The sequence below is a fragment of the Saccopteryx leptura genome, chromosome 3 (assembly GCF_036850995.1).
Source record: "Saccopteryx leptura isolate mSacLep1 chromosome 3, mSacLep1_pri_phased_curated, whole genome shotgun sequence".
Taxonomy (NCBI): domain Eukaryota; kingdom Metazoa; phylum Chordata; class Mammalia; order Chiroptera; family Emballonuridae; genus Saccopteryx; species Saccopteryx leptura.
This window is the reverse complement of record NC_089505.1, coordinates 307854216-307878701: the sequence shown is the minus strand read 5'-3', so window position 1 is coordinate 307878701 and position 24486 is coordinate 307854216. Positions and strand designations below refer to the sequence as shown.

The window sequence follows — 24486 nt, the reverse complement described above, 5'->3', positions numbered from 1 at the left end:
AAACTTCAGGTTAGAGAATTAGAAATTTGATAGTTTTATAATGTTGTAAATACTTTTAGCCTATTTCAAACTTTCTGTAAGTCTATTTTGATTTTTGTAAATTTAATGAATTTGTTTTTTTTTGTAGCAAACATTTAAGATCTGCCCTGTTAGTAAATTTTTTTTTTATCAAAACCTGAGGTGGTTTTGATAAAATCCTCTAAAAATTAAATGAAAAAGTCAATTTACTTTTTAAAGAGGGTTTAATCAAAACTACCTCAGTAAATGGTCTGGGCAGCACAGCACCTTCAGTTCAGAAAAACGGTGCTAATGAGATTATACACTTGCTAATGGACAATATACCTCATTGAAAGAGAACCAATACATAGGTTTATAGGCTGTGGCCCTGAAGAGAAGGAAGACAGATAGAAATTTAGTATCAAAGCAAAAGCTGTGCAGCTACAGTTTGCAAAAAATCCAATATTATGAACATTTGAAAGCAGTCTGGAGGGGCAGGGTAGAACCTGTAATGGGAGGCACGGGTGAGAGCTTTTCTAAACCTTTTATGAACCTCGTATCTACCTTCTGTGAAGTCTTTTAGGAGTTGGAGGGGACATATCATCATTTTCATGTAGTACTTATAAGGAGAGCCTGATATAATATTATCAAGTTTTAAAAACATTTTTGCTACAGAATAAAACACCAAAGCAAGTGTAGAGCTTAAATAATTGTTACAAAGTGAAAATCCATGTAACCATACTTACATAAGAAACAAAACCTGAATAGCACCCCTAAAGGAGAAAATTTTTCTGAATTTTATAGCAATCTTTTTTTTTTTGTATTTTTAAAATCACCTAACAAATTCTTTTCATGTCTTGATACTTGAGATTCTTGAATTTTACATTTAAAAAGAAACTATCTTTAAAATTTTTTTCCATTGATTTGAGAATGAGGGAGAGGGGGAGGCAAAAGAGGTGGAGGGGGAGAGAGAAGCATCAACTTGTTGTTCCATTTAGTTGTACATTCATTGATTGCTTCTCACCTGTGCCCTGACTGGTGCCAGGATGATGCTCTATCCACTGAACCACCCAGCCAGGGCCAAAAAGAAATTACTTTTTTTGACAGAGACAGAGAGAGACAGAGACACAGAGAGAGACAGAGAGAGGGACAGATAGGGACAGACAGACAGGAAGGGAGAGAGACGAGAAGCATCAATTCTTCATTGAGGTGCCTTGGTTGTTCATTGATTGCTTTTTCATATGTGCCTTGACGAGGGGCCTACAACAGAATGAGTGACCCCTTGCTCAAGCCAGCAACCTTGGGCTCAAGCCAGTGACTCCACGCTCAAGGTGGTAAGCCCACGCACAAGCTGAATGAATCGTGCTCAAGCCAGTGAACTTGAGATTTTGAACCTGGGTCCTCTGTGTCCCAGTCCACCACTCTATCCACAGCACCACCACTTGATCAGGCAGAAATGAACTTTTTTAAAAAGAGATATAACTGACATATAACATTATACACAGCATAATGATTCAGATGTACAACCTAATGATCATCATGATAAGTCTAGTTAACATCCATCACTGCACATAGTTACATATTTTTTTCTTGTGATGAGAACTCTTAAGATCTCCTGTCATAGCAATGAACACTTACATTAAGATTTCAAATAAACAACTTAAATTTACACCTCCAATAACAAAAAACCTAAGCCCAAAGTTAGTAGAAGAAAGAAATAAAGATCAGAGCAGAAGTAAATAAAACAGAGACTAAAAAGACAAAAGATCAATGATACTAAGAGGTGCTCTTTTGAACAGAAAAAACTGGTAAACCTTTGGCTAGACTTACTGAGAAAAAAAGAGACAGGACTCAATTACATAAAATCAGAAATGAAAGTGAAGATGTTATAACAGATACCACAGAAATACAGAGGAGTATAAGAGAGACTCATGTGAACAATCATATACCAAAAAATTGGACAACCTGGAGAAATGAATAAATTCCTACAAACATATAATCCACCAAGGCTGAATCATGGAGAAATAGAAAATCTGAATGGACCACTGAATCAGTAATCAAAGAGTTCCCAACAAATGAGACTCCAGGACCAGATGGCCTTGCTGGTGAATTCTACCAAATATTTGAAGAACTAATACTGATCCTTCTCAAATGCTTCCAAATAATAGAAAGGGAGGGGAAACTTTTAAACTCATTTTACGAGACCAGTGTTACCCTGATTCCAAACCAAAGAAACAAGAAAATGATAGACCTATACCTCTACTGGATAAATACTCAACAAATATTAGCTAACTGATTTCAATAATATATTAAAAGGATTATACACACAATTTACTTTTCTAAAAATAATTTTGGTTTCTAAATAAATATATTTTTCTCTAGATGATGAGCTTAAGAGAGGTTTCAGGCTATTTTTTTTTTTACAAGGCCTTTCATATTTTAATACATTGTATGTATGAATAACCTATATTGCCAATAAAGAAAAAGCAAAAATAGAAAATATTATCACAATTATTTCTCTTTTAAATGTTATATTTTATTTATTTTTAAAGACTTTATTTATTCATTTTAGAGAATGAGAGAGAAGGTGGGGAGGAGCAGGAAGCATCAACTCCTACATGTGCCTTGACCAGGCAAGCCCAGGGTTTTGAACTGACAACCTCAGCATTCCAGGTTATGCTTTAGCCACTGTGCCACCACAGGTCAGGCTAAATATTATTTTTTAAAGTACTAGGTTCATTGTAAAATATTCTTTAACATTGTTAAAATCAGATTTGTGCAATTTATGGATCTGGTAGAAATCATCTTGAAGAGAATTTTTATCTGAACTATCATCATTATAATATTCCTCATTATTGTGGTGTTTTAACATCATTGTACATTGTGCTACTTGGCTTTGACTAAGGATTCATTATACGTGAAACTATAAATTCTTGTGTTATATATAAACATATAATTACAGATTCATGTACTTATATAATTATATGTAAAAATACTAATAGTAATGGGTAAGTTTTGCAGTGGTCAAATAGCCACAAGTCAATGTTTTATTGCATTAACTATGTTCTGTAAACTTGGTGCTCTGACCAAGTTTCTGTAAACTGACGCTTGAACACCTGTCCTGCATGCATATGCTGGATACTCCTCATTCTGGACAACCTGATAATATGTCTGTGTCACCTTGTGTTGCCCTCTTGCCTCCTTTGTTATCCCCTGCTCACTGGGAGGAATACTCTTTTTGGGGTTGTGCTTTTCAAATACAAACCAACCAATCCAGAGTCTATACACTAACCACCTCCCTTATTGGGCTTTCACACTCTAGACTACTTTACACTTACCCTGACTACCCCAGAGCCAGGCCCCAGACTAGCACAGACAACCTCCTGGGGCTGCAGAGTCTATTGAAATTATTCAAAACAGCCAATCCTAAACCTGACCTGTGGTGGCGCAGTAGAGAAAGCGCTGACCTGGAATGCTGAAGTCACCGGTTTGAAACCCTGGACTTGCCCAGTCAAGGCACATGGGAAGCAACTACTACAAATTGTTGCTTCCCAGTCCTCCTCCCCCCCTTATCTCTGTCTCTAAAAAAAAAAAAAAAATCAATAAACAAACTAGCCAATCCTAGGTTGGTTTACTGTACCTCACCTGTTCCTTCCTGCAGAAACCAGGTAAATGGTACCAAATAGTGTTTAGCATTTTAAGGGTATAAAGTGAGAAGCGGTTTTTATGCTGTATGAACATCTAGTAATACCAATTTAGACATGCTTTAGTCTTTCCAGTTTAATATAACCACAAAGAATGTTTCTTCAAAGAACCCCATTTTGTGACAACAAAGATGTTCAAGGGAAGGCCATGAATAAATACTAACCTTTTGCTGATATTACAGTACTATTCAAGAAGTTTTTATATAATTGAACATGGTCTAATAGTTTAGAACTCTGTCAAACACTACTTTATGGAGAAGAGCAAGGTTTGGGGGCATATGAATACATACGTGTACATAATGAAATCTCAAGAATTTCCTGTAATGTCTGTGAATGGAGAAGACTATTACAAAGATACTTGAGACATTATTTATAGTTGGGTACAAGTCCTTGTTTGGAATATCAGATGTCTTAATTACACCTTTGCACACACTACACAATGTGTAGTATACTTAGTTGTGCCAGCTTACGCAACATACACTTCAACAGCTCATAAAAACAAGCTTCTCACTTGATAGGACATCTCTGTAGCTCGACTTGTACTATCAAAAATACCAACTTATATGTAGTTTTGAAGTGCCTCTCCTGCTACAGATATATACTTTAAATATCATATACAAAATAACATTTTCTACTTTTTGATAAATACACATTCCCAAATTTTCCTGAAAGTGACAGAATCAGAATACAAGAAGCTCCAATATATTGTTGAGGTCCTATAGATAGAACTGGAAATACTATGTATCAAGTATTTCTTGAAACAACTCGTTAGCTGGCTGAGCTTTAGAAATCTGCCATACAGAATTGTTGTGGCAAATCTATGGGCCTAGTAAATGGGCTGTGATCTATATTTTTTAAGAAATTTTGTCAAAGTTAAATTTTACAAATCAGTTTTTTTAAAAATACATGCAAATTATTTCAAATTTGTGGGCCTGTGAAAACATAAGATATACTCTGATACATCAGCTATTTCTGTCAAAAGTTGGAAAACATTATTTAGTCTATAATATCTATTTGAGTTAGATAGTTTGTACACTATGTTGGCAAGGATGTAGAGAAACAGAAGTACTCAGACATTACTGGTGGGAGCATGGATGGAGTCTCTATAGAGAATAATTTGAAAAATATCTATAAATCAAAGTAAATATCCAGGAATTCCATTTTTGAGAATTTATGCTACTTTCACATACATGAAATGAATTTCTCATCATGTTCTTTACAGGAACAATGCTCACAATAGCACAAAACTGGAGGCAATCTCAACATCATCAGTAGAAGAATGGTTAAAGAGAAACTGGTATATCCATGCAATAGAAGACTATGCAGCTACGAAAAAGAATAACAGAGCTTTTCTTGTTTTGTTATAGAATGACTGTACAATGATTGACAAGATATATTAAGTGAAGAAAGTAAGTAGTAGAACAGTGTGTGTAGCTTTGCTATAATTAATGAAAAAAGGCAGAAGAAGTATACTCCTCTATACAGGTGTACCTCAAAGATACTGTGGGTTCAGTTCCAGACCACTGCCATAAAGTGAATATTACAATAAAGCAAGTCATAGGAAGTTTTTGGCTTCCCAGTGCATATAAAAGTTATGTCTGCACTATACTGCAGTCTATTAAGTGTGCAATAGCATTAAGTCTAAAAAGCAAAATACATACCTTAATTTAAACAATACTTTATAGCTGAAAAATGCTAACCATCATCTGAGCCTTTAGCATATCATAACCTTTTTTTTTTTTTTTTGCTGGTAGAGGGACTTACCTTCAAGCTATAAAATATACAGTATCAGTGGAAGCACAATAACTTCTCCGTAGGAAATGGATAACCATGGCTTCCCGTGGGAAGTATTGGGTGACTAGAGGAGAGGAGTGGGAGGGAGATATTTTTATTGTGAATTTTCTAAATAGTTTAAATTTTAAATAATATCAATATAATGTGTTATATATTCAAAACTGAATACATTGAACTTTTTATAAGTCCATTTGAATGCTACATATGTCAAGACAAAAAAAAAAAAAAAGATACTCGTTATCAGAATAACTCTGGTGTACTGAGACCCAACATCCTAAAGGTTTACTTCCCTTAAAATAGAAACAAAAGCACCATCTACGAAAAGGCTCCTCTTCTCCCTCATCTCATCAACTTCAGCATGAAGCCATGGACTATGACAGTTAACTGCCAGACTCAGAGAAATAGAAAGACAAGCAAAACCAGAACATAACTGTCCAAATGGAGAGACATAAAATGAGGTCAGGTCAGCACCGCGACCGAATGTGAGAAATTATAGCTCATTTCTACTTTGACACTAATTATGACTCATGTTTCTAGCAGAAAATGAGCCAAAGCTGTCACAACACCACTTATTTCTTTACCTGCTTGGGAACTGTGAGAATTAAGTTAACTAACATTTTACAAAGAATTTGGAACCCTTTGATAGCAAAGTGTTATAAAGAGCTTTATCATCTCGTGCTTTCTGTATCCTACTTAAATTAAATGCCAATGTTCTCATTATAAATGAGAAATTAAGTGGGGCCATCCTGGAAAGACATAAGTTTCTATTTTTGTGGTTTGATCTGGGTTTTGTCTATTTTACCCTTAAACAAAATGCTGTTAGTTCCAAGGATCATTCCATTTCTATGAATTATCCTTCAATACTGTACAAGAATGCATTCTTGAAATGCTTCCAAACTAAGTACAGAGGGTCACTTTGAACTTGCAGTTAACACTTCTGCACTTCTTACCTCCCAAGTGGAGATGGGTGCGGCATTTGTTCCAAACGGTTTTAATCTTAGCAATTCCTTTTACAGAGTTCTTTGAGGAGAAAACTTTAGAAATTCATTTAACTTCTTATTAAATTACAAACACATTTATTTTTGAAAGAGTTCTTTCTGCAGTTACTATAATTCTATGGTTTTCCAAGAGCAATGAAGGGTGTTACTAAAAGGAAGAAAGGGTCCATAAATTTAAAATGGATGCTAAATGAAACCAACAGTCCCTGAAGCATCTCCATAAATTTTTGTTCAACAACATTAAAGAGAAACACTTGTCAAGTGCTTGAAGGGTACTGGGAACATTCAGATCTGTAATCAGTATTTACTAAGTTTTCCTTTATGATAACCTGGGGTTGTGGTCATGCATATGCAGTGAAATAGTCTGAAAATAATTCCCAGGCAAGTCAGGTTTGTCCTTCCACCTGCCTTTACAAACTAACCAACGTACCTGAATCACTGAATGAAGTTATCTCTAAATATCTAAAAATCCGTGAACCCCAGACAATCTGGACCTAAATTCAGTAATTGTTTGATTTTTGCTTTGCTTTTGCTTCACCATCCTGTCCCCTTGACTCAAGTTAAGCCTATAGATGTCATTGACATTTTTCATTTTTCGGATTAAAAAATGTACTATACCTCTTTTTCAAAAACCGTATTCTTTGTAAACAAGGCATGAAAGGTAGTATTTTTATGTGGAAGGAGTGTGTGAGCAGCGATTTGATTGCAAAGGGTAAAAGGATGTTGAGAAAATGTCAGTTGTCAGCAGCAAAATATATCAGATGGTGATGGAGGTTGCATGGGGTTATGGTAAAGAGAGCTACAATTTATTAACCTTAGGTCATCCCAATCAAATTGCGTTTGTTGTTCCCTAAACCTCACGAGTGAAGGAGAACATGTGTTTGAGTAAGAAAACCAGAATCTGAGCACAGATTGTATAAGAGAACTGCAAAGTTCTTTACGGGCTCAAGGTAGAGAAGGAACACATCCGCTGTGGCAGACGGAGAAAGCTTTGGACAAATTATCTTCTGAGACTTAGCTTTTGACAGGTAAAGAAGGAAGGGGTGGGCATTCCCAGAGGTGTGGGAATAACTGCTCACCCTCATCTCCTTCCAACCTCTGCTCAAATGCCATTTTTTTAGTGGTGTCTTCCCTGACCACTCTATTTAAAATTATACTCCATGCCTCTTAATCTTTCCCCTACAACTCTGATCATCTGATATGCTAGTGGTTGACCTTTTGTTTTTGTCAGCCTCTTTATATAGAATATAAATTTCATGAAGACAGGGATTATTGTTGGTTTTGTTTATTGCTGTAGCCCTCAGTTTTTATAATGATATCTAGCACATGGTAGTCACTTAACATTTATACATCTGTATAGAGAAGGATTAAGACTCAAACATGTAGGGCATATTTGAGGAACAGTGGACAAGCAAGTTTGGCTAGATTGCTGAATATGTGTAATGTATGAACTTGGACTAAATCTACTTTACAAAGTCATCCTTTTTGGCTCTGGATGACCTCATGAGTATCTCTAAGCTCCTAGTCCCACAGTCCAGTTTCTACACATGGCACAGTGTATAAGTCATGCAGTGCCGAGCACATGGTTGTCAATTAAGACCTATGGAAGCAATGAGAATGTTTGTAAGTTCTCAGGCTATACTACTTTTGTAGACTTTAAACTCCAGTGATATTTAGTGTACCCACAGATCTTATGCCCAGGAGCCCCAGAGGTGGGGTGAGTTTTAGAGATACCATCTCTGTCAGGGTAGCATCAGGTATGGCAACAGATAGACTCAGAATGTATATCAGCTCAAACTCAGTAGTTTTCCCTCATTTCTGAGAAGCTGGTATTGACTGGGGGTTAGGTTTCCATCATGTGGTGATTGAGGGGCCAGGCTCGCTCCATCCTTTGGCTCCACTGCACACTGAGACCTGGTCACAGTCAGTGCTCAGCCAGTGGACAGGGCTGGGGAGTGACCGGGCTACAAAGCTTTGAACTGCAGATGGTTTTCTCTATTTCTGTTTGCACGTCACTGGCTGGGACTCACCCACATGCTCACTCTTTCTATGAGGGAGCCCAAGGAACAAGAGCCTAAAGATTGATATTTTTGGTGACTAGTCAGTAGTTCTTTTAGTCACTAGTTACATGTTCTTTTAGTCACTAGTTGTCTGCGTGAGGTAACCACCAAAGTCCCCTTCAGTTAGTACAGTCTTCTTTGAGAGGTTCAGACATGGCTCCTTATACTTTGGAATGGACAAATTAAAAGGTGGGTTATCTGCCCCCATACTTCCCTTTGCCCCAGGTGCAGGGGTAAGCTGAGAGAGGACAGCCACAATAACATCCCTTTCAACAGGGCAGAATGGGGAGTGTATGCAGTCAATGGCCTGTGTAATGATGACACGGTGAATTGGTGCAGCCGTATGGAAAACAGTATTGAGGTTCCTCAAAAAATTAAAAATAAAGCTGTGGCCAGGTGTGTTAGTGGACAGAGCATCATCTGGGCATGCCAAAGTCATGGGTTTAATCCAGGGGTCCCCAAACTACAGCCCACGGGCCACATGCGGCCCCCTGAGGCCATTTATCCAGCCCTCGCAGCACTTCCGGAAGGGGCACCTCTTTCATTGGTGGTCAGTGAGAGGAGCATAGTTCCCATTGAAATACTGGTCAGTTTGTTGATTTAAATTTACTTGTTCTTTATTTTAAATATTGTATTTGTTCCCGTTTTGTTTTTTACTTTAAAATAAGATATGTGCAGTGTGCATAGGGATTTGTTCATAGTTGTTTTTTTTTATAGTCCAGCCCTCCAACGGTCTGAGGGACAGTGAACTGGCCCCCTGTGTAAAAAGTTTGGGGACCCCTGGAAACTTTAATCCCTGCTCGGGGCACATACGAGAAGCAACCAATGAGTACAAAACTAATTGGAACAATTAAGTGGAGCAATGAGTTGATACTCTCTCTCTCAAATTAATGGCAATTCTTTTTAAAAAATTAAAAATAAAACTACCATATTACCCAGCAATTCTACTTCTGGATATTTATCCAAAAATAATCCAAATTACTAATTCAAAGACATATGTATCCCTATGTTCACTGCAGCATTATCTACAAAAGCCAAGACATGGAAGCAATGTAAGTGCCCATCCATAGACAAATAAGAACTAGTACATACGGTATTTCTCCATGTAAAAGACACTTCCATGTATAAGACGCACCTTAATTTTGGGGCCCGAAATAAAAAAAAATGTATTACATAAAGTTATTAAACTCAAGTTTTATTCATCATAAAATTCATAAACTCCTCATCACTGTCAAAATTCCCATCCATTAGCTTGTCCTCATCTGTGTCTGATGATGAATCATGTCTTTATATATTGCCTCGTCCTCAGTTCCAGCTATGGGAAATGCAATTAAAAAACCCCTCACAACCACTGTATAAGACGCACCCAGATTTTAGACCCCAAATTTTTCGAAAAAGTGTGCGTCTTATACACGAGGTGATATGGTATGTACAATGAAATATTACTCAGCCATAAGAAAGCATAAAGTTTAACCATTTGAGACAACATGGATAGACCTAGAGGGCCTTATACTAAGTAAAAGAAGTTAGAGGAAAACAAATATATAATTATTATATATGTGGAATCTAAAAACCAAAAACAAACAAAATGCAAAAACAAAATTATAGATACAGAGAACAAATGGGGAGATGTGTGAAAGAGGGAAATGGATTAAGATGTACAAACTGCCACTTATAAAATGAGTCACAGGGATGTAATGTACAGCATAGAAAACATAGTCAATAATATTGTAATACCAGTGTATGGTGTCAGAAGGGTACTAAACTTATTGGGGTAATCATAAGTTATATAAATGTCTAAGTACTGTACTGCACAGTTGCAACTAATATGATATTGTATGTCAATGTAATTGAAAATTTAAAAAATTTATATATAATAAAAAGACTCCCTGCTCTGCAGCAAAGGAGGAAGGTCTTCGGTTGGACTGACGCTCCAGTGTCTGGGAGGAGCTACGTGTCCTCTCACAGTTCTCCCCAGTCCTCTCCGGGACATTCTCCTCTGCCCTTTATTCTTTGTGGCTACATTAGAAGTGGATACTAGTGAATATGTGCTCCTTGGAGACAGGCAGCTTTTTTTCAACCTGCTTCTGGCTTGTTCAGATTTGTGGTTCTGATAGTGGTATAAGGCTTACCTAGCAAAGTTTTTTTGTTTTCGTTTTTAGGAGTGGTTGGGTCTGTGATTTTTTGGGCCAACTGTCAGAAACTATTTTCCTCTATTAAGTTTTAATAGATAGCAACCATATCCAACATTCTGCATTAGCTATAATTCTTAAATATGTTGTATTATCTTTTCTTTTTTCTTTTTGGGCCTCACGCATTACCATCTCTCTCCAAATTAATGAGAGCCACTTTGAGGGCAGTTGAACCAGTACGTTCGAGTAGAAAGGTAGAAAAAACTCCCTTAATTGAATTCACCTTGCAATCCTGAGATATCTTGACGGATCTTGTAAAATCTTTTTGGGTCTTGTTTTCTTATGTGTAGGATCTTGAAGTAATCTGGTTTTCCCGCCCTCTTATAAACTCTACTCTCCTTTCATTTCTGCTTGTCAACTCATCAATTCCTACCTGAATCCAGATCCTTCTGGTAATAAATACCTTTCCTCAGGCAGTGAGAAGAACCAATACATGCTAACATTCTGGGTATTTGCAACTACTTTCCTTAGAGCCATACTCTTTCCTGTTCAGCTGATACTTTTACCAGATGCTACCAAATGTTTTGTTACTATGAAACACTGGTCTCTCTCCAGACTGTGATATCTATATTCCTTCCATCTACTGCCCAACTGCAAAGCCAATGCCACATATTTTTTATTTGTTCAGGTAGGACTCTGATGTACCATGTGATTACACTACAAAGTAGTAGAATATGCCACCTCAAAATATGACTGCAGGGGTCCAGGACCTGCTACCTGAAAACATGCTGCTGTGGCAGATTGATAATTTTGAGCTGTACCACTTGAAAAACAGCAAATGCAGGAAGAAGCTTTCTCTGGACTGGTTGTACTCCCTAAAGACAGAGCCTTTACACGGAACTCAGTTGTTACAGATCCCTCCCTGGGAGTTTCCTCACCCAGGGAAGACTGATTCTTATCACAGAGAGGGAGGTCAGAAATTGACTCCATGCCCAGATACTCTTTGTCATATGCCTCCTACTCCCATTTATTCTTCTAAGAAATTGTTCTTTCCTAAAAATTATTTATTCTCCTGTAAGAGGGCTACATCCTCTCTTTCTCTTCTCTATTAAGATGATATTTGCCCTGGCTGGTTGGCTCAGTGGTAGAGCATTGGCCCAGTGTGTGGAAGTACCAGGTTTGATTCCTGGAAATCCGGAGAGTCTTTTTTTCATATATAATTTTTTTAAACTTTCAGTTACAGTTGACATACAATATTATATTAGTTGCAAGTGTACAGTATAGTTCTTAGACATTTATATAACTTATGATTACCCCAATAAGCTTAGTACCCATCTGAACACAGGAGAAGCACCCATCTGCTTCTCCACCCTTCCCCCTCTCCTTTCTCTCTACCTCTATCTTCCCCTCCCACAGCCAAGGCTTTATTGGAGCAAAGCTGGCCCAGGCACTGAGAATGGCTCCATGGCCTGCACCTCAGGTGCAGGCACTAGCATGGCTCCAGTTGCAACAGAGCAACGCTCCAGATGGGCAGAGCATCGCCCCCTGGTGGGCATGCCAGGTGGATCCTGGTTGGGCTCATGCGGTAGTCTGACTGCCTACCTGCTTCTAACTTCGAAAAGAAAAAAAAAGGTGATATTTAAGTCTGACTATTGAACCATTTTGGGGAGTTACTTCTTTTTTGTTGGATAACTCCCATGTATACATGAAGTACACATGTTAATAAACTTCTATTTGTTTTTCTCTTGCTAATCTGTCTTTTATTACAGGGCCTCAGCTAAGAACAAAGAAGAGTAGAAGAAAAATTATTTTTCTTCCCCTACAATGCTCAAATATAATATAATAAGTAAAATACAAGAGATGTTTATTCTTTGGTCACATAACAGATAAAGGTAAATATTTCTTGAGGGGTCAGCTTTCTTCTCCATGGTGATTCAGGGATCCAGAAATTTCCATGTCATGACTCCCTTATCTTCTTGGGCCCTGTTGTTACTCATCCAGGCAGCAGAAGAGGGAAGAACAAATGGAGAACAAACTTACTTTCTTTAAAGTCTTGGCTCAGAAATGGCCCATATCACTTCTGTGTATGTTCCGTTGGCAATGCTCAGTTGCATGGGCATAACTAACTAACTAACTAACTATAAGAGAGGTTGGAAAAAGAGTGCCTAGGAAGAAGAGAAGACGGGATTTTGTTGCATAAGAGTCTGCTTTTCAGAGGTCACACCTGGAATATCCTGACAGACACACAACTTATAGATGTGTGACTCTACACTATGTGTTCATCACAAGCTCACATTTTCCTATGCTCTTTTTTTTTTTTTTTTTTTTTGTATTTTTCTGCAGTTGGAAACGGGGAGGCAGTCAGACAGACTCCCGCATGTGCCCCACCGGGATCCACCTGGCATGCCCACCAAGGGTGATGCTCCGCCCATCTGGGGCATTGCTCTGTTGCAACCAGAGCCATTCTAGCACCTGAGGCAGAGGCCATAGAGCCACCCCCAGCGCCCGGGCCAACTTTGCTCCAATGGAACCTTGGCTGTGGGAGGAGAAGAGAGAGACAGAGAGGAAGGAGAGGGGGAGGGGTAGAGAAGCAGATGGGCGCTTCTCCTGTGTGCCCTGGCAGGGAATTGAACCCGGGACTCCTGCATGCCAGGCTGTCCTGTGCTTTTTGATTTTACCTTCTGTGTGACTTACAGTCTAAAAATTTGTAGGCATTGCTCTGTATTGATCCTTAAGAGAACTTTAATTTTTGTGATTCTGAAACTTCTACTGTTTAATTAGTAATCAGGAATTTTGATGATAACCCCCTCAAATAACTTCTTCCTCATTATCCATTGTTGTAATCTTTGACTTCCTGGACACTCTCTAGAGAACATTATTCATAGATTTGATGAAGAAAAAGCTAAATCACTGGTTAGAGAATTAACTTTTATGGCTTATGTCTCTTATATTCCTCATCTGAGATTAAATCCAGTGATGGTTGTATGATATAGACCTTATCTGGACAAATTGTTGGGGATAAAATACTGTAGATATTATCCCAAGCCCTGTGACAAGTCAATATTTCACATACTATATGTCATTCATCTTGATCAACCTTGATAAATTGATTTCTTGACCAATACAGGCTCCTACGCTCCTGAAAGAAATCAGGTACCCTAAAAGACTTTGTTATTATTCTAAAAATAATGTTGTGTTTTCTCTATAATCTGCCAATTATTTACCGTGATATTTTTTAAAAATACACATAATAAACAAAAATATTTGTGATAGGGAGAGTCAAATCTTAGGTTTGTTAAAATAGAAATATCATGCTCATTATCACCTTCTCCCCAGTCTCTCAGCACCTCTTCCATTGTTCACATATTCATATTAGAAAAACACTTCTAAAACAGGCTTGTATGGCATGGCCGGTTAGCTCAGCAGCAGAGCATCAGCCGGGTGTGTGAAAGTCCTGGGTTTAATTCCTGGTCAGGGCACACAGGAGAAGTGACTATCTGCTTCTCCACTCCTTCCACCCTTCTTTCTATCTCTCTCTCTTCCCCTCCTGCAGCCATGGCTTGAATGGTTAGAGCAGGGGTCCCCAAACTTTTTACACAGGGGGCCAGTTCACTGTCCCTCAGACCATTGGAGGGCCAGACTATAAAAAAAACTATGAACAAATCCCTATGCACACTGCACAGATCTTATTTTAAAGTAAAAAAAAAACAAAAGGGAACAAATACAGTATTTAAAATAAAGAACAAGTAAATTTAAATCAACCAACTGACCAGTATTTCAATGGGAACTATGCTCCTCTCACTGACCACCAATGAAAGAGGTGCCCCTTCCGGAAGTGCAACGTGGGCCGGATAAATGGCCTCAGGGGGCCGCATGTGGCCCGCGGGCCGTAGTTTGGGGACTCCTGGGTTAGAGCAAAGTTGACCCCGGGTGTGAAGATGGCTCGGTGGCTTCACTTCAGGTGCTAAAATAGCTTGGTTGCCAAGCAATGGAGCAGAGGCCTCAATGGGCAGAGCAGTGCTCAGTAAGGGGCTTGCCAGGTGGATCCAGTTGGGGCACATGAGGGAGTCTGTTTCTTCCTCCCTGCCTCTCAATAATATAAATGAATGAATGAATGAATGGAACAGACTTATATGATTTAAACACACTTTTAAGAAATAAAAAGGCAGGTTGCCAGAGGTGGCAGGAGAGATGACTGAGCGCCCAGGACCCGACCACATCTGGATACAATTGTGAAGTGAGTCCTATCTGCCTGGGGCACTCTCCCAGCTTCCCCACCTGGACCCTCCACTTCAGCCCTCTGCCTTTCCCAGTGTCCTTTCTTACTTTCAGTGACCACCAAACACAGGCAGGCACACCTCATTCACTGAGCTCTGTCTTATTGTGATTCACAGATGTTGCATTTTTTTTTTTTACAACTTAAAGCCAAAACTCTCCACCAACAAAAGTATTATGACTTGTTTTATTGTAGTGGTCTGAAACTGAACCCACAGTATCTATGAGGTATGTCTGTAATTTCAGCAAAAGCCTTTTTAAACATGATAAATATTTCAGGTAAAACTTCTCCCTTAGGCTCCTCAAAAATTAAGAATAGAGTTTCTATATGACCCAGCAACCCCTCTATGGGTATCTACCTCCAAGGTTTGAAAACATTTATTTGTAAAGATATATGCACCCCTATGCTCATTGCTGCATTATTCACAGTGGCTAAGACATGGAGACAACCAAACTGTCCTTCCATAGATGACTGGACCAGCTGTAGCCTGCTGGCACCCCAGAAAATTTCTCACCACTCAGTGGGCCACTGATTCCAGGGCCTGAATCTTAGCCATGGGGTTGGGTTTGGGGTAGGGGAGGGGAAGAGGCTCCACCAAATTCTAATCTCCTCTTCCTGTTCTCTTCTCATCCCCAGAGGTAGTACTTGCTCTCTGCATTTGTATTTCCTCTCTCATGCCTTTTAGTAATCACCATTTACTAGTTAATACTACTTTATATTAAAATTTTCCTGTTCAAGTTATTGCTGTGGTTTCTGCCTCCTGACTAGACCTTGACTGATCTTAGTGCTCATCATAATTTGTTGACTAAATGAATGGGCTTACTACTCTAAGCTCTGCTCTGGATATTGTGGCTGGAGCTTTAGGCTAGGGAGAGAGGGAACTATTAAATGAGAGAAGAAGCATATATCCTCCCCTTCCATTGATTATTCTCCATCCATTCAATCTTTGCCCCAGAGCCCAAGGCATGCCCCCTCAGGGTATCCATCACACTATAACCCAAAGGCTCACCTGGTTCCTTAACACAGGCATCTCCCACCTGTGTTCCCAGCCTCATCTCTCTAAGAGAGTGAACAATCAAGACTTGTGATGCCCCCTTCTCAGAGATCACCAACTCCCTACCTTGGGTAAATGTCTTTACATGCTAGTGTTCCCTACCTTCTCCTTTCATCTCTCTCAAGAATATGACACTGATTCTTAGCCCAGATAAGTCCATTTTCAAAATGCAACCAAAATGTGAGGGAAGAACACTCATGATCAGGTAGCCTCAAAGCTTATCAGAAAGAGATCTAAGAAATATAGTTGTAGGACTATGGGAATGTTAATCATTCCACATTTATACAGCTACAACAACAAAATGGTAGAAAACAGGAAAGTTCTTTAATCAAGCATAGTCTTTGTGGTTTTGGCTGATAAATATGCAAAAAGTGCTCTGAATGTTTTTTAGGGCACAGAGAATTGCCACATTGACATCCCTAATATCTGTTTTTTGGTTATAAGAAAGAAATAGATTTGCTAATCAAATAGTATGTCAGAGGTTTAAAAAATACAGGCATTTTTGATTATACAGAACAACAAATTAACTCCTAGGCAAAACACCTGAGCTCTGATTTTCAAATTAGAATATTCTGGTAATTAACATTATTGTATTCACTGAATTAGTCAACACTGGAAGGCACAATCTTAAAGTTATATGAAGCTCTCACAGGAAATTGCAGATCTTAGAGATTATTTTTCTCAAGAAACTTATCTATCTTCAAGATCTTTCAGAAATCCTACTTCCTCCAGAAACATCTTTCGTAATTAAAGAAACAATATTCCCTACCTCACACCTTTGATACCCCCTTAACCCATCATTCTACAATAATTCTCATTCCTTCCTTGATTTTGCTATTTTGACCTTGTTGGAAATTTATGCAGTCATATATATGTTTTTGATTAGAATCCAAGTAAGAGTTGTTTGTATTATAATCATAGGCAAGTAGAGAGATAAATGAATAGCATTTGCTCCTTCATTCAAGATGTGCTGAGTGCCTACCATAGCCAGGCACCAGGGAAACAAAGATGAGTCAGACACAGATCTTACCCCTTAAAGACGACTGGTAAGCAGCCTTTGCTCTCTGGGGGTTCTCAGTCTAGTAAGACACACATGTGAACAAATGCTATAGTATTGTGTTCTAAGCTACACGTCAGCACAAATGTGGGAAGGTCAATTTTTCTGGATTTCCCTACTTTACAGATTAGGAAATGGAGGCTTAGAGAAATTACGTGATTCACAGACATTTGTGTGACTTTGACATGGAAGAGACTATATACAAATATAGAAAATACATCGCCAGGGGTCATGTTTTTAATCACCATGCTAACTGCTTTGCACATGTGATCTTACAAGACCTCACATAGTTAAATATTTAATGAGAACATTTGGATGGTGCTAGCGAATCCCTTTTAGGTCATTAATACTCATTTACATTCTTGTGCCCTGATATCAGTCATTAAGGCAGAACCCACTTTCATTTATAAAAGATCACCTTAGCTACTGAATGAAGAAGTAGGAGTCGTAGGTGAGGTGACAGAAAGGCAATTTGGGAGACAGTTCAATTCAGGCTAAAGACAGGCAGGCCGAGAACTAGGCAGCAGTGTTGAGAATGCAGAGGAGGAGTTAGGGGCTGCCACCTTCTTCTATGCTGGATTTAGTACAGATTGGAATGAATGTGTGGATGGGGGTTGGGGGCACAGGAGATGTGATGAACTGTAAAAATGACCACAAATTCTTCTCAAGTCTGTATGCACACCTTGCAATCATCTCATCGAGAACTGGAGTCTGTTTTTCTTTTTACTACTTGAAACCAAGCTGGCCCTGCGACTTCCTTTGGCTGGTAGAATGTAACAATTGTGATGTTATCTGAGTTCCAAACTTGGGTTTAAGGAGCTTTGTGAGTTGGCTCTCTCTTGCTCTTGGATCCCTGGGACCCATGAGTAATTAAGCCAGGCTAGCCAGCTAGATGATGAGACACATGTCCTCCAGCTGTCCAGTCATCCCAGCCCTCAGCCTGCCAACCACTAGACACGAGAATGAGGCAATGGCAGGTGACGGCAGCAGAGTGAATGGACCCACTTTTAATCACCTTCTATGAAGGCTCCGATGGACCTGGCCTTTCAAACTGTCCAGTTACTCATACTACTTCAGGAATGGCAGTTACTACCAGCCAAGAACAACTACTACTTCTGAAGTTTAAAAGCTAGTCCCAAAGCAGGCTGCTCTAAAATCAAAATGGAAAAGTCTTACAAACAGAAAGGAAACTTAAATTACTATGGCAATAGCCTAAGCTCATGTTGCCAACTGACTTGAGTAAATTAAATAAAGGGTCACTGGGGTAATTATAATAATAATACTGTAGAGGATTTTTTACTTTTGAAGGAATGTTTCTAATATATTTCTTCTTCCCCCACATATTGTATTGTTTCTCTCAATATGTTTTTGTTATTGAGTTTACTAATTGCCAATAACCACTCAGAGGGAGAGCACTGCGTGCCATGTCTGAAATTTACATGCCTAAAATTTAATTCATAACTGCATTTGGACATCTGCCTGGATTATAAGCAGCTTTTTCCCCCTTTCAAAATGTCAGAGAAATTAAAAGTAATGTTGCTTTATAAATTCTTTAACAAAATGATGAAAATGCTTTTTCTTGTCCCAAATATATTGACAGATCAAAGTTTTGGTCTCTTTCTCACTTTTATCTCTCAGCATCGTTCATAATACTTCTGTGTTTCTTCAGGTAGCTCACTGAGTCACTGGTATTTTTAAGGCCATTCTGTTAAATTTTTATTGATATATTTCCATAAATTTAACAGCTCAATTTTATTTCACCATTTCTGTAGGTCAGAAGTGGCTTGATTTTCTGCTTGCTCAGGAAGTCATGGGGCTAAAATCAAGATGTCAGCTCAGGCTATGGTCTTATCTGGTATGCAGGATCCTCTTACATTCTCACTGGTTGCTGGTAAAATTAATTTCCTTTTGGTTGTAGGATTGAGGTCCCTGCTTTTCTTGTAGTCTACATGTGACAGCTCTCAGCAATTAGAGGCCTTCTCCAATTTCTTGCTACATGGCAGTTTTCTGCATGGATGTTTGGTTTCCTCCAGGCCAGCAGCAGTGCATCTGTCTGATTTCCTCCCTTGCAACCAGAGAAAACCTTGTTTTTAAAGGGCTCACATGATTATCAGCCCCACCCAGATAATCTTACTTTTTCAAGGTTGTTTTGCAGCTCTATTTACATATGCAAAACCCTTTTACAGCAGGAATTAGTGTTTGATGGAATACCTGAGAGAAAGTGTGTATATACTAGGGCCAAGAATCTTGAAGTCTATCTTAGAATTCTGACTACCACAGTCACGATTAAGACACCCTATAATAGAACAATCAGTTTCTAATGAAAATTGGGACAAGAAACTCCCATAGCATGAATGCTATCACCCATCCTCTTCCTCATAAGTTTTCCAATCAGTTTCATTGTCCCATTGGATGTTTGAACTTGTCCATTCCTCGGGACCACAGGTGTTTGAAGCTCCTGTAGGTCTAGGTGTCTGACTTGGGCGTGCAGCAAGGAGAATCAGCGAAGAGAGCAGTCAACCTCCCCAAGATGCTGAGGAGGGAGAGTATACCTGGGAAAGGCCGCAGCAAATTTCATACCTAAGCAACGGAGAAGGGGTGCAGGCTTCCTCATGGAGCTCTTGACCTTCCACTCAGTGATACCTGACTTGCAAGCTAATATTTTGAGGCTGTGTTATAGTTTGAAAAAATGAAAAACTTTTGGATACAGGACAATTATTATTATTTTTAATCATATAGCTCTCTGATGAGAAAACTGGAAACAGAAACAGCATTAATTTTTCTTTCAACAAGGATGTGTCAATTCTGTAACAGGAATTTGTTCTCTGATCTTACATAAAGCCATTTCTATTCCTTAGAGCATAAACAAAGAATTTGTGAAGAAATATGGGCAGAACATGGTGTTCAGACTCTCATTTAACTCACCTGCAAACTGTCCCCTTCCATCATAACTTTATTTAAATCATGGCTATGCTCTTAATCAACAATTTAAATTGATTGGCGCTTTCTTGATCCAGTTCTCTGGGGGCATGGTTTTCTGTTTAACTTTCTTGTTTTAATTCTTCAGCAAAACCATAAAATTTAATTAGGAAAGTAACCAGCTTTGTAACAGTTCTGCATCTCATTAGTTATACTTTGCACCTTCTCAGATTCTGTTCAACATTGCACATACATTTTGCATTTGTTCATGTTTCAGATAAAACACTGAATTTATAGTCTAGGCATGTAGTCTAATCACTTTTCACTTTTCCAGAGCTCCTTGGTGATAGTCAGTGGAAAAAGAAAAGACTTAAAGCAGTCATATATGCTATTAAACTAAGAGCCATCAAAGGCCAAGATACAGCGTTTTTGCCTTACTGTATTAGTTTTCTATTGCTGCAAAGCAAATTAACCATAGCAGCTTTAAACAACACCCATTTATCATCTCACAGTTCTGTAGGTGAGAAGTCCGGGCACAGCTGGCTGGATTTTCTCTTTGGGGTTTCAGTTGGTTAAAATCAAGCAGCCAGGCTGGGCTGTGATGTCATCTGGACCTTAGGGTCATCTTAATAGCTCATATGGTGATGGCATATTCCTTGTGGTTGTCAGACTGACATCTCTATGTTCTTGCTGCCTGTTAGTTATGAGCGACTCTCATTCAAGAGGCCATGGGTTTTCCTGATTATGTGGCTCTCAAGGAGAGTTCACAACATACTTGTTTGATTTTTCTTTGAGACCAGTAGGAGTTCTTCTCTGACTTATTTTTCTGTGAACAGCTGAAGAAAACTCTGCTCTTAAAGGCTTCACCTGATAGGTCAGGCTCATCCCAGGTAATCTTTCTTCTGCCACACAATTAATATGTCAAGGGAATGACTATCCCATCCTACTCACAGGTCCCACCCACTCAGAGGAGAGACTATGTAGGGTGTGCACATGAGGGGGAAGAAATATTGGGTCCATCTTAGAATGCCTAGCACACTGTACTTTAGGAGGGGAAAAAGGACTAAAGGCTTCCTGGCAAGCCTTCCTCCTCTCCCCTGAGAGGCAGTGCACGGATGTGCAAAGGAGCTGTTAACAATGGCCCCAATTCTGTCCCATCAGCTCCACAGGGCACAAGATGACAGGCAGTCATTCTTCCTCTCTGCAGACTGCTTTCTCTGCCGGGCCAAATTGCTGCTTTTAGTAGTGCAAGTGAATTACTTGATGAAAGCATTTACATTTAAAACGACATCAAGTTAACATGATGCTTTTAGATCGAAATTTATTTAAGTGATATGCCTCAACTTCAGCCCAATGAAATGATTTCTTTAGTGAAAGAAAATAAAGAAATGTGCAGAGGAATTAACACAGCAGGCATGAAACTGCTATCCTTAGAAAGGCCTGCCAGCAAGGTGGGCCCTTAGCTGACATCTGGGAACCTAGATTTGGGGAGGATTTCTACCACCCTGAGAAGAGTGGCTAACTGTGCCTGAACCGTGTGCTCAAACAACATAGTTCATGCTGAGCACCCACTTTCTTCCTGAGAGTCTGGAATTTTGGCACATGCAGGCATAGGGACCTACAAGATTAGGCCCCAGTAAAAAGTCTGAGTTCTAAATCTCTAATGAGCTTCCTTGGCAGACAATGTTTCACGTGTGTTATCACAACTCACTGTTGGGGCAATTAAGAACATCCTGTGTGGGGCCCTGGCCGGTTGGCTCAGTGGTAGAGCGTCGGCCTGGCGTGCGGGGGACCTGGGTTCGATTCCTGGCCAGGGCACATAGGAGAAGCACCCATTTGCTTCTCCACCCCACCCCCCTCCTTCCTCTCTGTCTCTCTCTTCCCCTCCTGCAGCCGAGGCTCCATTGGAGCAAAGATGGCCCGGGCGCTGGGGATGGCTCCTTGGCCTCTGCCCCAGGCGCTAGAGTGGCTCTGGTCGTGGCAGAGTGACACCCTGGAGGGGCAGAGCATCGCCCCTGGTGGGCGTGCCGGGTAGATCCCGGTCGGGCGCATGCGGGAGTCTGTCTGACTGTCTCTCCCCGTTTCCAGCTTCAGAAAAGTACAAAAAAAAAAAAAAAGAACATCCTGTGTGGCTCCACACAGAGACACTGCTTGGAAGCTTGTGCCTGGTCTGTCCTGGACTTCACCCTGTGTGTATGTTCTCTTTGTGGATTTGCTTTGTATCCTTCTGTGACAAGTCATAGCTGTGAGTAGAGCCATTGGCTATGGCAGGGGTCGGGAACCTATGGCTCACGAGCCAGATGTGGCTCTTTTGATGGCTGCATCTGGCTGGCTCGCAGACAAATCTTTAATAAAAAAAATAATAACGTTAAAAATATAAAACATTCTCATGTATTACAATCCATTTATTTCCTACCACTCATGTTCATGGTTGCGGGTGGCTGGAGCCAATCATAGCTGTCCTCTGGGACAATACCAAATTTTATTGGATAATGTGTAAGGTACACGGGTCATTGTATGGCTCCCATGGAATTACATTTTAAAATATGTGGTGTTCATGTCTCTCTCAGCCAAAAAGGTTCCCGACCCCTAGGCTATAGTGTGGGTGACTCAGGACTAAAGTAAACAAATGTAGGATAATGTTCACACTGAGTCTAGGCTCCATGGCCCCTCAAACTTTCACCCTCTCCATCGTGAAGACAGTCAGAGTAAATAGACTAGAGGCAAGAGGCAGCCTCACCTGGGTTCTAGAGGGCTTGGCCCTGTCTAGACATGGGTTCAAATTGCACACTGTGACTCAAGGCAAGTTACTTAACCTCTATCTCTCTCAGTTTCTTCATCTGTAAAACAGCAATAATAATGGTATTCACATCCTAGAGTTGTTGAAATGAGACAGTTTAAAGGAAGCACTTGGTATTGTGAGAACACATAGTGACTAAGAGGGACTGGATAAACCCTGGATGTAACTCTCCCTGGTCGAGTCCCCAGAGCATCCCTGACATTCTGCTTCTCTTGTCTCCCCTTGTCCCTTGACTCTGCTCCCCTCTCCCTCCCCTACCTTTTTCACCCCCTCTCCCAGTGTTGTCCAAGCTTCTCGATGTCCAAACCACCACCTCCCTCTTTTATTACTTTCCCTTCAGGACTAAATGAATTCAATATGCAGGAATGTCCTTATTTAAGGTGTACAAAAAGGGGCCTAATATAAATGTATTGTCATCAGTGTCCACAGACATATCTATATTCAACATCTTTTAGATCCACTTACTGTGACTTATAAGAGTTTATCAGTAACCCTCACAGTCCCAACTGATGTAATTTTATTGCTTTTGATAATGGTAAGTGAACCACATATATAATGATGGGGTTTTATAACTTTGTATGGCCTACCATGTAGTATATTCACAAACATGGGAATAAGCTCCTGCATCCTCACTTCAGGTCCCTGTGACGAGACATCATCTTAGACTGGACATTGCATGGGTAGGGGCTGAGGATGAGGAGGAAGGAAGAAAATCAATAAACTTGAAGTTCAAAACTTCACTTGCAAATAAATGCAATACTTGAAGGGACGATGTCAAATAGAAAAGTCAAACCAAAAACAAAAGATCAAAAGTTTGATAATTACCAAAGTTTTTAGAAGTCACGGAGTCCAGCCCTCCTTCCATGTTTCTCATCCCCTAAAATCTTTTCCATGTACAATCCAGGTAGGATTGAATTCCAGTCATCTAGGACACATGCTTTTCCATTCCAAATTGAAGATTAATATGGCCTCCTTGATAATCTGCTTTGATCTCCATGAAGATGAAACTAAACCACCACGTATTTTATGGGCTAACATCTCTTTTTGGGAGGTAGGCGTAGAAAAGCGCTCATCACCACACTATTCATCACATCTTTAGCTAACGCTGACACTCAATTATATGCAGTAATGGGGAATGAGAAATGCTCTAACTCTAAAATCCATAAAATCCATCAAAGATTGAATAATCAGAGCCCTTCAACACTTGCCAACAAAATTCTCTTATCAAAACCACTGAAACATAGCAAAATTAATTAACTTCAAATTTCTAGCATTTATTTTCCTCAACTCACTTCTGCTTGAAGTTTTAATTAGAATGAAAGAGTCATGATCAGCAGGAAGATTTCAAGAGGGAAAAGTGAAGCTCTGGCAAATTATAAACTAATTTAAAAAAACTCATTCATTAAAAAACAAAACATTTACTGAGCTTCTAGAATATTCTAGAGACTCATTAAGAACACAGTAATGGACAGAAATAAGCAAGCTCTCTCACAAAGCTTACGTCCTACTAAGAGAGATGGAAAATAAATAAATGAACTAGTACATGTAAATAATGGGTCAGATACACAATAAAATTCTGAATAAACTGAACTACCCTTTAAAAGCTCTTTCAAGTTCTCTTAGATTTTCTTCCCTTGGCTAATTAATTCCAATTATTCCGCTCCAGTCAGCAAAGCCTTGTAAACACATTAGAAG

General features: G+C 39.4%; 1 protein-coding gene across 1 annotated transcript in view; it reads right to left on the bottom strand.

The window, feature by feature from the left end:
• CPA6 (carboxypeptidase A6) overlaps positions 1-24486 on the bottom strand; it is a 317698-nt gene that overhangs the window by 157379 nt on the left and 135833 nt on the right. The window lies entirely within an intron of this gene.